The sequence below is a fragment of the Hakea prostrata genome, chromosome 3, assembly GCF_041222555.1.
Source record: "Hakea prostrata isolate BN-2017 chromosome 3, UWA_Hpros_2, whole genome shotgun sequence".
Classification (NCBI taxonomy): Eukaryota; Viridiplantae; Streptophyta; class Magnoliopsida; order Proteales; family Proteaceae; genus Hakea; species Hakea prostrata.
The window spans coordinates 65,303,756-65,319,418 of record NC_142602.1 but is presented as its reverse complement, the minus strand read 5'-3'; the positions used below and the strand labels follow the sequence as shown (position 1 = coordinate 65,319,418).

At 34.0% G+C, this 15,663-nt stretch overlaps 1 non-coding gene across 1 annotated transcript; it reads right to left on the bottom strand.

The window, feature by feature from the left end:
* Window positions 1-853: 853 nt before the first annotated feature.
* On the bottom strand, window positions 854-956 carry LOC149022777 (U6 spliceosomal RNA). The gene has a single exon (XR_016172531.1). It is a non-coding gene; the product is annotated as a U6 spliceosomal RNA (small nuclear RNA).
* Window positions 957-15,663: the final 14,707 nt, after the last annotated feature.

Here is a 15,663-nt window from a genome sequence, read left to right as displayed (position 1 = left end):
CTCAATTTCATTGGTCATTTCCTTGGAAAACCACGCCCAACTAAAACAGAGTGGATCATTTGAGGCAGTGAAGCTACTGTCAACATACCTTGTATTGTCATAAAGCCTCTAATTGGTATGTTTGACATTTCAGATTGTTCTACTTATAGTCATTGTCTCATTGAGAATTTCAACTGGATACCACTTTTGCCTTGCACAGATGTATACCCCTTCCCCTCCCCAACAAAACAATAAATAAATAAAGGTCCTATGGTTGCAGCTGAAATATAAACAGAATAGTGGAAATAAGGCTTAGGGTTTTGCTCAATAGAAACAAATTCTCTATTCTTCCTCCCTCTCATACCTTTAATTCTTCTATATCATAATATTTATTAACCAGAAATATCTTGTTTGTACTTCAATCTACAATCCATTCTCCATGAATAAGCTATGGAGCAAACAAAAACTCATTCTGAAGCTCAAAGGAGTCAAATCGAGCAACGTTATTGCATTGATTGAATACAGAAGGCAGTAAAACCCGGAAACCTCGAAATCCACAAACTTCCAGTGTCTACTTATCACAAAACCACAAGAAAATGGTACAAACCACAAACCATGAGTAATCGATTCATATTCATTTCTTTTTTCCTTCATCCAAGTTTTCGATGCCTATTTGACCGTGTGTGGATTTAATACGCGAGAAAAGAATCTGATGGGAGAAACCATATACAAACAACAGAAATATGGAAAGACAACAAACATACCAGAGTAACTGAAGAACAATTCGAAACAGAATCACCAGAAAAGTAAGACAGGCGGAAACAAGAACTCAAGAAAACAAAATCAGGAAAGTATTTTACGGGAAAAAATACAAAAAAATTTGGACCATTTCTCGATTTGTGCGTGTCATCCTTGCGCAGGGGCCATGCTAATCTTCTCTGTATCGTTCCAATTTTATCGGATGTCTCCGAAGAGACAATCGTAGACTGCGTCTGCAATTTTATCAAGCGGAAGAAAGCTTCGAAGCTGAACCGTATGGGACTATGGTATCGCCGGTAGTCTCTACTCTCTAGGCTTAGATTGCAAAACCACCTAGTTTTTTGAGATTCGTGTCTTCTGGGCTGGGCTGGGTTGGGTTGGGTTGGGCTGGGCTGGACTTAAATTAATTAATAGGCTTATTTATACATTGAGAGAAAAGATAGGTGCCTTCCCATCGGGAATTCTCTCTTTCCTAAATGGGCTCAGTCTCACTGTTATGATCAAGTAGTCGAACAAGATGCTTAATAATGCCAGCATCCTTGAATGAAACACGCATGTGTTCATTGATAGAAGCATCAGCAATCGACTCTGCTACTCTTGAAATGGCAAACTCTCCGAAGAGACAACCCTTGAAGGCGCCTGCAATTTCATTAAGTAAAAAGAAAACTTCGAAGCCCAATGGAATGGGACTATCTTATTCCCTGTAGTCTCTATGCTTTGATTGCAAAACCACCCAGCCTTTGACATTGGAAAAAAAAATCATTTGTTGTGTGCATCTCTTTGTTGTGCACGCCACAACTAGACATGTTTCATATTCTTACTAAATGGCTTAGATTAGAAGGCTGGGGTTTAAGTGAAAGAGACACATTTACATGACCCGTTTAACCAAAACCCAACTGTTTCTAAGACCCGGTTCTAAAAATGGTAGTAATGGATCTTTTTTCCCCCATCACTTTCCCTCTCAATTCCTTTCCTCTGTCTCTCATTCTCTCTCTCCATCTCCCTTTTCTGAATCTAATAAACGATATCATGTTCAATTTCACATTGTAACTTGTCATTCCCAGGTTGACACTGAGAAGGGGGGTGAATCAATGTCATCTAAAATTCTCTTCAATATGACGCTTCTTTAATCTCAAGACAAAGTTGATCGAGATAATCTCATACTTATCAATTGGGAGCTCTCTTTTTGCAAGAAGAGCTACTTTAACCCAAATATGTTTGATTTGTGGGGGAGGGGGTCTTGAAACTATAAGTCATGCTTTATTTCATTGCTCCCATTCAAAGGATTGTCGAAACTTTCTCCTTGATGTATTGATACAGATGAATTTCATGGGGAGCATCTTCATGATTGAATTGATTTCATCAGTATAAATTTAAAGCTCATGACAATATGAACTGGGTGAACCAAATTTGGAGTGCTATGGTGTGGTGAATTTGGAACACAAGAAATGCCGTCTTATTTTGGGATAAAGATGCTTCTATGCTCCTCACCATGGCTAATTTCTCTTTCCTTTTTGCAAACATTCATAATCACTGTTTGAGTCTAGCTATTGAGAAGAGTAACCCGGTAAGCTTCTTAGCATCGGAGACACTGCAGGAGAATGTGGATTGTTTTCAAATGTTCGTCGATGGTTCATGGGACGGTAGGACAAACAAAGACGGCAAAGAGCTGCATTTTATGGGAATCAAATGGAGCGTTTGTGGCAGCCCAAGGTCAAAAGGGATATGGTTTCTTGGCAACAGTTTTGGAAGTTGAAGCTATCAAGGGCGGCTTGATTTTAGGACACTCTTGGGTATTTTAAATCTGAGGATTAACTTAGATTGTTTGCCAAAGTTTTAGCTTTGAGAGGTTTTCAATCTTCCCTTGATTGGAATTGTAATAGTTTAGTCTCAGAGATTATTAGGCTTTCTTTAATTATCAATTATGTATTGTTTAGCTATGTTCCTAGGAGCTCTAATGTCATGGCTGATTTTTTTTGCCAAGGGAGCTCGGTGTTTGGCTTTTTCTAGAACTTGGTGGCATATTCCACAAGCATTCATGATTAATTCATCTTTGTTAACGTCCAAGTGTCCTAGCTTAAACAATTTTATATTATAAAGTTTACTCTTTTTTTTTTAATGACACATCCAACACACACCACAAATGTGGCTAGGCCTACCAGACAGTGTACCACCACTCTACAATCAAAGTACTCCAATATAAGCAATAAAAAAATAAATTAGAGACACAATACATCAAATTTACATAGTTCGGCCAAATTGCCTGCATCCACTGAGTAAGCAATAAGTAGAGCTCCATATTTACTCAATACTTTCCAATTAAAATCTTGATCAATACAATGATTAGAGAGCACCTATTCTTAATACATTCAAAACATGAAACACCAATTCCAGTATGAATTCTTTCACCCACAAAAATATAAGGCTACAACCTCAAAAAACTCAACTCTAACAAACAACTACTTGAAAGGTGAAACTTTTCAAAAGAGGGAGATTATAATAGATTACTCATCTTCTTCTCTTACGTTCTCATCAAAATATGCATCCAAACTTGTTCTCCATACCAATCTTGGTTCTTGGCTTCTCATCCTTATTTTTCTTAATCTCCACGAGCCGAAAACGTCCAAGACCCACTACTGTTTTGCTCAAATTCAGGTTTTTAAAGAAGATGAACGTTGATGTACAATAATTGTGAAATCCCTCGGTATTCTTACATTTACCCATTGGTTTCAGGACCGCGTACCCGAGGTGCAAGTAAGTGACAACTTTGGACCATATGAGTTGCGTCCGAGTGTTCAAAAATTGAACCTATGGAGGTGGATGACCATGATGAAGACCCGATCACTCTAATGAATTTCAAAAGAAGAGAGAAGGACCAATCTATAAAGCTTAAAAATGAGCTTTTGGCATGTCCATAAACCAATGCTAGAGGACTTGAAATTCTAGGTAAACTATACCAATGATCAGCCCTTGAAAGGACCTTTTTACCCTCCGAAGCCTGTCGCAATCGACTTTATCATGAAGGAGACACAGGGCTGGTTGGTCGGAGGCAGTTGACCGGCTGGACCAACCACCCCTACACAGTTTCAAGACAGATTTAGGATTTCGGGTTTAAACCCTATTTTATGACTCTCTAACCTCATAAACACATTGTTTATGTAAAAAGGAGGCTCAGAACGTGAGAGAGAAGGAGAACTCGTGATTTTGAAGCTTCTTCATTACTTAGGTGGTGTCGAAGTACGAGAAAGAAAGGAAATCAAGCGATACGGTAAAAAATTCAAAAACCCCTTTCAAAACCTCTTTTTTGAAGGCAATTATGATGAAACATTTGCATTGCTATGCTGGTTTTATTGTTGGGTTACATTGAATGCTTCTTATTGTCCCATTTTCTTTTTTTTCTTTTTTTTTTGTTTTTAATGCTTTCCAATCTTTACGAGAATTCGTTCATGCAATCATTTGCATTCGAAACTGATTCAAACCTCTCAAAGACGCTCGTGAGCAAACATTGAGAGCCTAAATTAGGGGTTTTCGTTTGAGAACCAATTGGGGTGTTGTTTGAAAGGTAGTTTGGGGACCCTAATACTATCAAATTGAAGACCCCAAAGTCCCATTCAAATTGAGTTCGAATTGGGGACAAAATTAAAGTTTCATACCAAGGGCCCTATATTGGGCGATTAACCAGGACTGGTCGACCGACCCTGTATGGCCCCCACCCCCTGCCCTTTGTTGGGTGTGTGCTTTAGCCCCCTTTGATTCCGAACGATTCTTGATTATTGCTAATTTAATTTCTTGTGTTTCTAGGGTTAGGTCACTTGCACTCTCCTTTTAATGGATTACTTTGGGATTTGAAAATTTATATAAGCTTGAAAGGTGAGGAATATACTTAACCATATCTTGTATAAATGATAAGTTATTTAAATACAATATTTTAATTTCTTGTAACCTCTTATAATTTGTGTGTGATTTTGCGCGAATGGAAGGTAATGTTAGTTTGTACTTGTTTCTATTTCAAGTTTCATAAATTGTTGTATGTGAGAATGATGTGGATGTGTAGGTTTGATTTTGGGACTATATCCTCTTATATGTTAATACAAGCTAGAGGGGGTGATTATGTTGTAACTAGTGGATTGTCCAAATTTTTCGATTTAATTACAATTTCAAGATAAATTAAATATTTAAATGAAATTAGACAATAACAAACAATTACAATACAAGAGTTTATAGTGGTTCAACTTTACAAGTCTACGTCTACTTATCTTTTGGTCTCAAGAAAGTATTCCATTAGTGATTCCCTTTCAATACGGTGGGTAAAAAATCAAACCCTTACAATCTTTGTTACGGGGCAAGAGTACCCTTTATAATTTTAAATATTTTTATGATTATCTAGTCATGTATAATGGAGACACTTAGCTAGGTAGTTAAATATTTTGATAATTACTATTACCCCATTGTACTATTACTTAATTACTAAAAGAATCATATTCTTTATGAAATTACTGTTGCCTCTCTCAATTCTAACGGTGTTGAAAGACAATTATAGTTGAATGTTTAATATCTATTTTGCCTTCTAAAATTAAGAAACTAACAAATAATATTATTCTCATTTAGAAAAGAAAAAAACACTTAATGAAATATCAATTTTACACTTGTATTCTTATAATTTTGGATTCACACAATTTTTTAAAATTTTTTAAGATTTGACAATGTCTTGATAGTATAAGTGGCATGCAAAATACGGATAGGGTAATTGAAGAATTATGGAAAATGGTTTGGGGTCTGCAAGTTTCCAATCGAATAATTTATTTTATTTGGTTAGCTTATTGAAATCGCTTACCTACAAACTAGTGGGAAAAAAACATATCCCTGACAGACCATTATCGGTGTAGTTTCTACATGAGAGGGCTGGAAATGTTTACATCAGCCAATAAATTATATAGTTGAACCAGTGCTCCATTTAATTGAATGCGTGGTGCCTCGTTAAGATTAACAATGTAAAATTCAAGGTCAGCAAGACCTTGAAAATGAATTTCTAACAATAGATAAATGTCGCGTAAGACAACCAGTCGATCCATCTGACAACAACAAAAAAACAAAAACAAAAAGCGAAATCATATTATATTCAAACATAAATAGAACACAGGATGGAGCAATATAGTAATTAAACAATAGTACATTGGGACAATTGAAATTATCCATTGAATATATTATAGATGATCAAATAAATCTTTCAAACTATAATTCAGATAGACTTTAGCTCTTATACCAACTAACTTCTAAACCATAAAATTTAAATCCTAGCTCTGATACTAACTAATTCCAGAAACAAGTGAGACTGAGAATATAAACTAATGACTATAACAACAATATAAGAGAAACTTTAAAACATAAAATCTTAGAACACTATTAAATAAAAAAAAAAAAAAAAAAAAAAACTAGAGAAAATAAGTATTATATAATTCACAAGAAAATTATATTGGTATCTTAATCCAAAAACATAAAAATATTGTAATAATTATTTTTTTAAAAAAATTCCACCCAAATAGTGGTATAATCAAGATGATGTTAGAATTACTAGCTTAAAATTCATACATTATTGAATTAATTAGTTAATCCTTCAATTTTGAAGGATGTAAAGTAATAAGAGAAATTTGTTTAAATTAAAATAAACCCTTGGATATAGTTGGATTGTTCTAGTTTGATGAAATGTAGTACATATTTGATATTTATTATTGAATCATAATGCTCGATATCACAAAAGAACCACATTTTAATATTTGTTGTAGTTTTGCTCTACATCAGCACCTTTGCTTTGTTTAGATTGAATTGAAATCTTATTCTTTATTGCAATGCTTGAAACTTTTTTGTTAAACCATGTCTTATTAATGGTTTTGGATTTTTTTTTCTTTTCAATCTTTTATTTAATTGAATTTCTTACATTTTGTTGCACTAATTTTTTTTTCAAAGGCTTGGACCTCATTTTGGATTTTTTTTAATAATGAAATATGTTCAGTCTGATAAACTTCAATATTGATTATGATCTTCCTTTTGACACTAAACTCCAATAGTTCTATTATAGTTTGTGTTACTGAAAATATTTCTTATTTATGCATGTCATTGTTTATCAATTTCTTGGTTGGCATTTTAGTTATTATGGTTGCTTTTAAATATCAATGCATTTTCGCATATGTACCAAAAACAATTTTAATATATGGTTGATGATTCTGAAAAATGAAGACAAACCAGCAGAAGAAAGACTAGGGCTGCAACTGGGCCAGGCTTTTGCAATCCCAAGCCCAGCCCTATATGGTATAACTTGAGCCCATTCCCGCCCTGGCCCTAGTTCAGGGCCAATGATTATTGTCCTTGGCCCTAAGCCCTACAGGGCCAAGCCAAGCCCATTCCCGCCCTAATTGGCCCTAATTGGGCCGGGTCGGAATGGGTTGGCCCTGATTGGCCCTGATTAGCCCTGATTGGCCTCAGCTCCCCGTTGGCCCTGATTGGCCCAGGCCCTAATTGGCCTTGTCCCTAGCTTTAATTGGCCATATCTTTGGTCGTAAATATCAAATATAAGACAAGTAGTAATTAAAATACATATTAAAGTAATTAAATACTTAAATTCCAAACTCAATTCTGGAAAATAAAATAGTAAAGATGTCAACAAATAATCCAAAACTTATATTCAATATGTATTTAACTATTTATACCCATTTAGATTTTAGAGAAATAGAGAAATTCAAATTTCTAGGGTTCTTTAATTTGCTATTCGATGAAAATTATCGTTATTATATGTAAGCTCGAAGGGAAAAAGAAAAAGATTTATCTCAATTCTCAATTAATTTCTAGCTTCTAAGACAATGGTCAAACTTCATTCCAAATTTCCAATTTGTCTTTCCCCCAAGTTTCTCTCTCTCTCTCTCTCTCTCTCTCTCTCTCTCTCTCTCTCTCTCTCTCTCTCTCTCTCTCCTGTTATTCTGTTTTTTCCTTTGGTTTTTCTCCAGCAGCAAAGAGTTAAAATTATTCATGAAATAGAATAAGTAGAGAGAAGAATTGTAATTAAATTTAGACATATTTGAAATTTATTTATTTTTTTTGGTATAAAGATATTTGAAAATCAAATCAATTATAGAGAATGTCACACAAACTCTTTTTGTAAACTTAAAAACATCAGAGATTCAGAATTCAAAAGAAATATGATAAATGAAAATTTTATCTTCAAAGTCAAGAACTTAAGCCGTAGGTAGTATGTTTTCATTAACAACTGTTCAATAAATTGATATCTTTATTCAATACAAAAAAAATTCATATTCAAAACCTTGTTAACAAGTAAATCGACGATAATTTAGTATTCAAAAAAAAAAAAAAAAGTATTTTTTTCATAGTTAAAGAAAATGATGTTTTAGTTACAAACATAGCTATATGTTTTTAATAAATTTTTTTGAAATATCACAGTAGATTTGTTAGACATTCATGATGAGAAGTTGGGGTATAGATTTATTAGATATTAATTATTTATGTAATAGTTTTTTTTATTTATAATATATTATCTCGCCTTAGTCAAAAAATAAAATCAATATTTTATTGAACTAAAAGTGACTTTGTTGGAAAAATAAAAATTACCTTAAAAATAATATAAAAAGTGAATTTATAGTCTAATATGATCAAATCATCAAAGTGACTAAATGCCAAAATCAAGACTCATATCAATGTTAGTATGAAGATCAGGGTAAAAAACTAGTACTGTAGTACATGATCATCTTCAAATTAATATTAAGATTAGAGCCAAAATTAGGGTCAAAATCATGGCCAAAATCAAATAGATGCTTATTATATTGGTAATGAGGTTATAATTTATTTTTATTAATTTTCTACAAAACATGATCATGTTTCTAAAATTTGACATGTGTCAAATATCCACCTATATGTATTACAATTAATTCATCTCCATGTGAGTGAAGGGTCCAGAGTCTTTAGACTCAAATCAGGGCCAGGATCAGGGTCAGGATCAGGGCTAACATCAGGGCCAAGATCAGGGCCAAAATCAGGGCCAAGATCAGGGCCTGGGTCAGGGCCAAAAATCAGGGATGGGCTAGGCAGGCTAGAGAGTAATCCCAGGCCCGCCCTTGGCCCTAGTTCAGGGCCAGAATATTTTGGCCCTAACCCGCCCTTAGGGCCAAAATCTTTAGCCCAAGCCCTATTCGGGCTCAGGGTGGGCTTAAGGCGGGTCATGGCCGCCAGGGCCAAACTTGCACCCCTAAGAAAGACATATCCCTAATGGACCATTATCGTTGCAGTTTCTGCATGAGAGTGCCGAAAATGTTTGTATTAGCCAATAAATTATATAGTTGAACCAAGGCTTCATTTAATTGAGTGCGTGGTGCCTCGTCAAGATTAGCAACGTAAAATTCAAGGTCAGCAAGACTCTGAAGGTGAGTTCCTAGCAATGGATAAATGTCACGTAAGACAACCAGCCGATCCATCTGACAAAAAAAAAAAAAACAAAAAAAGCAAAAGCCGATAAGTTATATGTTGAACCAAGGCTTCATTTAATTGAGTGTGTGGTTATAAAAAATTAAAAAACAAAAAACAAAAAAACAAAAACAAAAAAACAAAAAACAAAAAAACAAAAAAAACAAAAACAAAAACAAAAACAAAAGCCGAGATAAGTTATATAGTTGAACCAAGGCTTCATTTAATTGAGTGTGTGGTGTCTCGTTAAGGTTAGCAACGTAAACATCAAGGTCAGCAAGACTCTGAAGGTGAGTTCCTAGCAATGGATAAATGTCACGTAAGACAACCAGCCGATCCATCTGACAACAAAAAAAAAAAACAAAAACAAAAGCCGATAAGTTATATAGTTGAACCAAGGCTTCATTTAATTGAGTGTGTGGTAAAAAAAAAAAAAACAAAAACAAAAGCCGAGATAAGCTATAGTTGAACCAAAACTTCATTTAATTGGGTGTGTGGTAAAAAAAAAACAAAAACAAAAACAAAAACAAAAGCCGAGATAAGTTATATAGTTGAACCAAGACTTCATTTAATTGAGTGTGTGGCGTATTGTCAATGTTAGCAACGTAAACATCAAGGTCAGCAAGACTTTGAAGGTGAGTTTCTAGCAATGAATAAATGTCACGTAATACAACCAGCCGATCCATATATCAACAACAACAAAAAAAAACAAAAACAAAAGTCGATAAATTATATAGTTGAACCAGGACTCTATTTAATTGAGTGCGTAGTGCCTCATCAAGGTTAACAACGTAAAATTCAAAGTCAAGAAGCCCTTGAAAGTTAGTTCCTAGCAATGGATAAATGTCGCGTAAGACAACCAGCTGATCCATTTGACAACAAAAACAAAAACCGATAAATTATATAGTTGAACCAGGGCTCAATTTAATTGAGTGCTTGGTACATTGTCAAGGTTAGCAACGTAAAATTAAAGGTTAGCAAAACCTTAAAGGTAAATTCTTAACAATGGATAATGTCGCGTAAGACATCCAACCGATCCATCTGACAACAACAAAAATAAAAACAAAAAGCAAAATCATATTATATACAAACATAAATAGAGCACAGTATGGGGCAATATAATAATTAAAAATAGTACATTGTTATAATTGAAATTATCCCTTAAATATATTATAGATGATTAAATAAATATTTCAAATTATAATTTAGATAGACTCTAGCTCTGATACCAACTAATCATAAGCTCTAAATTCTAGCCCTGATACCAATTAATGTCAGAAACAAGCGAGACTGATAATACAAACTAAGGACTATAACTACAATATAATAATTAAAAATAGTATGTTGTTTCTTCACTCCTCGCTGCTCCCCTCTCTTTGACGCTCTTTTTCTCTCGCTTTTCTGTTTTCTCTCCTATTCTCTCTTTTCTCTAATTTTCTGCCCTCTCTGAATCTTCTCCTTTATCTGTTTTCTACGTTCTCCATCTCATTTTTCTCTGTTTCCCATGTTCCTGGCTTTTCCATTTTGCTGACTCAAAGTTTTCCCATCTCCCATATCTGATTCTCGGTTTTCCCTCCTCTGCTTCATAGGTTTTGAGTGTCAAAAAAAAAAAAAAAAAAAAAAAAACCGCTGACCGGATGATGGTTGATGCATGTTTTGGGCGAGTTTTCTGTGGTTTTGGTGTTCTTTTGAGTTCGTTTTCTGTTGCTGCTGTTGGTCTTTTGGGTTGCAGGCTCATGCTGGGAGTTCGGAGACATGTTCAGGTGTTTTTTGCCTCAACATCGGAGTTGGCGCCTTTGTGGGGCTTTCTGTCTTCGTTTTGGTGGTGTGCGCTATTGTGGCCCTTGGGGCGTGTGGTTTGTATGCCCTTGTGGCGTTTTCGGTCTTTGCCTATGATGCGTGTGGATTGTAAGCTCTTGTAGTGTGTGGTATGTATGCCTTTGGGGCATGTTTTTGTCTGCATTGGTGTCCCCCTTTGTGGTGTGTCTCCGTAGGCGATGGTGGTGGTTATGTTTATCATCTCCATTAGGTTTTTCTAGCTTTGTGGTTGTCACAACCAAATTTCTTATGGTTTATTGGGCTCGGCGTATCCCTTAGTTTCTTGTTTTTTCTTTTTGTTCGGTGTTTGTGTCTATGTTTTATTTCAATTATGAATGAAATGTTTGACAAAAAAAAAAAAAAAACTACAATATAATAAAAACTTTAAAACATAAAATCTTAGAACACAATTAAATAAATTAAAAAAAAACATTAGAGAAAATAAGTATTATATAATTCACAGGAAAATTATAATGGTATCTTAATCAAAAAATATAAAAATATTGTAATAATTATTTTTTAAACCACCGATTTATGAACCGGGGTTGGCAAACAAAAAAAAAAAAATTTTAAATCCACCCAAAATAATGGTATAATCAAATATGACGTTAGAATTACTAACTTAAAATTCATAAACTAGTGAATTAATTAGTTAATCCTTCAATTTTGAAATATGTAAATAAATAGAGAGAAATTGATTTAAATTGATATAAACCCTTGGATATAGTTGTGTTCTAATTTGATGAGATGTAGTACACATTTGATTTTTATTATTGAATCATAATGCTTGATATTACAATAAAATCCCAAATTTTGAATATTTGTTGTAGTTTTGCTCCACATTCATACCTCTGTTTTTGTTTAGATTGAATTGAAATCGTATTATTTACTCAAATTCTTGAAATTTGTTTGTTAAACCATGTCTTATTAATGGTTTTGATTTTTTCCACTTTAAATCATTTATTTAATTGAATTTCTTATCTTTTGTTCCACTAATTTTTTTTCAAAGGCTTGGACCTCATTTTGAATTTTTCTAATAATCAAACATGTTCAGTTTAGTAAACTTCAACATTGATCCTGATCTTGCTTTTGATGTTAAACTCCAATAGTTCTATTGTAGTTTGTATTATTGAAAATATTTCTTATTTATGAATTTCATCTTTTATTAGTTTCTTGGTGGGGCATTTAGTTATTATGGTTGTTTTTTTAATATCAATGCACTTTCGCATATATACTATAACATTTTTAATATATGATTGATGTTTCTGAAGAAGGAAGACAAACCAGTAGAAGAAAGACCTATCCCTAATGGACCATTATTGTTGTTGTTTCTGCATGAAATGACTGAAAATATTACATCAGCCAATAAATTGTATAGTTGAACCAGTACTTCATTTAATTGAGTGCGTGGTGCCTCGTCAAGGTTAGCAACGTAAAATTCAAGGTCAGCAAGATTTTGAAAGTGAGTTCCGAGCAATTGATAAATGTCACGTAAGACAATCAGCCGATCCATCTGACAAAAAAGAAAAAAAACAAAAGCCGATAAATTATATAGTTGAACCAGGACTCTATTTAATTGAGTGCGTGGTGCCTCGTCAAGGTTAGCAACGTAAAATTCAAGGTCAACAAGACCTTGAAGGTGAGTTCCTAGCAATGGATAAATTAAGACAACCAACCGATCTATCTGACAAAAAAAAAAAGGCAAAATCATATTATACGCAAACATAAATAGAACACATAATGGGGCAATATAGTAATTAAACAAACCCAAATGAATTTCCCTCCACCTCTAGAAGTTGGTCCTATTGTAACAAATATATTGCATATGTGCTGTTATTTTGTAGATGTCAGTGTATTTAAATAGATCAACCTTATAGTTGATCAACTAGCAAGGAGGACCAAGTTAGTTACGAGCACGACTATATAGCCAACATCTACTCCTAGGTTATATAATTTAGGGTAATTTCCATCTGGACCTCTTGAGGTTTGGTCTATGTCATTTTTAGTCCAAAAAAATTGAGACTTTGCATCTGCCTCCCCTGTACTATAAAAAAAAGTCAATTTAATGACAAATTATCACTTCTATGACAAATTTACCCTTTTTTAAATTTTTAATTTTTATTTGTACATTTTAAGGGGTTAAAAGTTTATTAATTTACAAAATCAAACCCTCCTTCATTATCCGAGTCTCAAATCCCTAGTTCTATAGATTCTAAATCATTATTTTCCAAATCTTAGTTGAAGATTAGAAAATGAAAATTAATGGGTACATGACTTGAAAATTGCGTTTCGTTCTTTTACTTTCTAGTGTTCAAGCGTTGACAGGTTCATGCACCGCTTGGAGTGATTTTCGTTAAAGGGTTGCCGTCACCGGAAACTTCTGATCAAGATTTAAAGCTTGGAATTCGAACACTCTAAAATGGTAGATTGATCAGTGAAACGCGAGCAAAAATCCAGAGAGATTTCCCAAATTTGAAGGGCAGCTGGTCTCAATTTGTTCCCATTATCGGGCTTAATGGCGGAAGGGACTGCGCAGTCTCGTTATGTGAAGCTTACTAAGGAACAAGCTCCAGTAGATGATATCACGCCAGGGGAACTCAATCAGCCCATTCAAGTTCCTTAGGTCTGCTCTATTTTCCTTCATTGTTTTCTTCTTTTCTCTTCTACTTATTGATTTGATCTTTAGTTGATGTACGTTACTATGATATCGGATTCGTTAATAGTGTCTAGATTCGCTGTTAACCGTCTTTGTGCAAGTACTAATGTTGAATGGTTGTTGGAGGACTAATGAAACTGTCTTTGGATTATGAAACTATCTTTGGATTATTTCATGTTTGTGTACAATCAAAATTCAAAAGTGAAAATAAAACTATATTTCTCATCTAACGTTACTTGTGTACTTTACAGAAAGACTCAACAGAGACAATATGCAACTGTTTCTGAACAGTTTGACACTCATTTGTTTCACTCATTAATTTTCATTTCCTAATCTTCAACTAGGATTTGGAAAATAATGATTTAGAATTGGTAGAACCAAGGATTTGAGAATCGGGTAATGAAAAGGATCTGATTTTATAAATTAATAAACTTCAACCCCTTAAAATGTAAAATTAAAAAAAGAGATAATTATTGTTGCCCCCTGTAGTTTGATTTTATTACTAATAAAATCCTGTTCTTTAAGAAATTACTGTTGCCCCCTTCTTTATAACGGTGTTAAGTAGCCGTTAAGTTTGAATATGTAATGTCTAATTTGCCCTTCATTAAAATTAAGAAATCCAAAGACGATGCTACCCCATTTATAAAAACCAGATTAAATGTCAATTTTACCCTAAATTTTTTTTTTTTTTGGAATTAATGAAATGGACAAAATCCAAATTCGATTTGGTTTCCCACCTTCAAACTTCATTTATTTTGAAAATATATTAGGTGATGTTTAGTTTCCAATTTGAGTTGAATTCGATTTTCTTTCCTCTTCGGTTTCTATTTGAGTTTTATTCAATCATTCTTTCTTTTTTTTTTTTTTTTTTTTGTTGATACGAAACAATAAAATACAACTATTTTGGTACATTACACATTACATTCTTCCAGTCCCATGGGGTTGTCTCATCTAGCGCTGTACAAGCAAGCAAATACGCTGATTTCAAAATTTCATGATCCTTGTTTGTAATAATCTGAGCTCCTTCTATTTTGGGCGCAAGAATCAATAAGTCTTCAATTGCTTCTAAAGGCCATCTAGTCTTTGGAATAGGTATAGTCTCCTTGATCTGTCCCCAATTTGTTATGATTTCGTCCGGCTTCAAGTGTTGATTTTGTGCAATTCTCATTCCTGAGGCTAACCCTTTAGCCATCATAGCAACATAGGAGGTTCCTTTCTCTTTGCCGACCCAATGATAGACAATGTTCCGTTGTCTCGTTAGCCCCCAGCAGTATCCTGTTTCCTTTTTTTCGTGATTCACAACTCCTGCACAGAATAATATAGTGAGGTCGTTGGCCACTGATTCTTGTAATCTAGAGAAATTAGTTTCCCTCAGGCCCCTATAATTTGAGGTCTGTAGATTACAATGTCTTTCCCCATGTGGGTGCAACTGTAGTTCTTGACACCACTTGTTTATATAATTCAGTACTCTCATAGGGTCCGCATCCATTTTTCTAAAAATTATTTCATTACGCATTCGCCACAGACTAAAACAGGTAATACTTATAACAGATACTAACCATCTTATCATAGGTTTGGCAAGTTGTGAGTTATAAAACAAATCTAGATAGAAATCAGAAATATTAGAGAAGGGTAGTAATTCTGTTCTTAGCCCGAGTGGTCCCGATGTCCAGATCCTTCTTGACCATTCACAAGTGAAAAATAGATGCCAACTCGATTCTGTGCTATGACCACAAAACGTACAGCCACCTGCATTTGGATTCCATCTGGCGAGTATTGCATTAACTGGGATTCCTGCATGCATAAATCGCCACAAAAAGTTAATAAATTTTGGATGAATCTTAAGTTTCCATAAAAACATCCACCATCTTTTAGTCAGACAAGATACAGGTGAAAGATTAGAATTAAGGAGCAGTTGTTGATATGCTAATTTAGTAGACAATTGTTGTGCAGGAGAAAATTTTAACTTCCAAGAATCCTGTTGG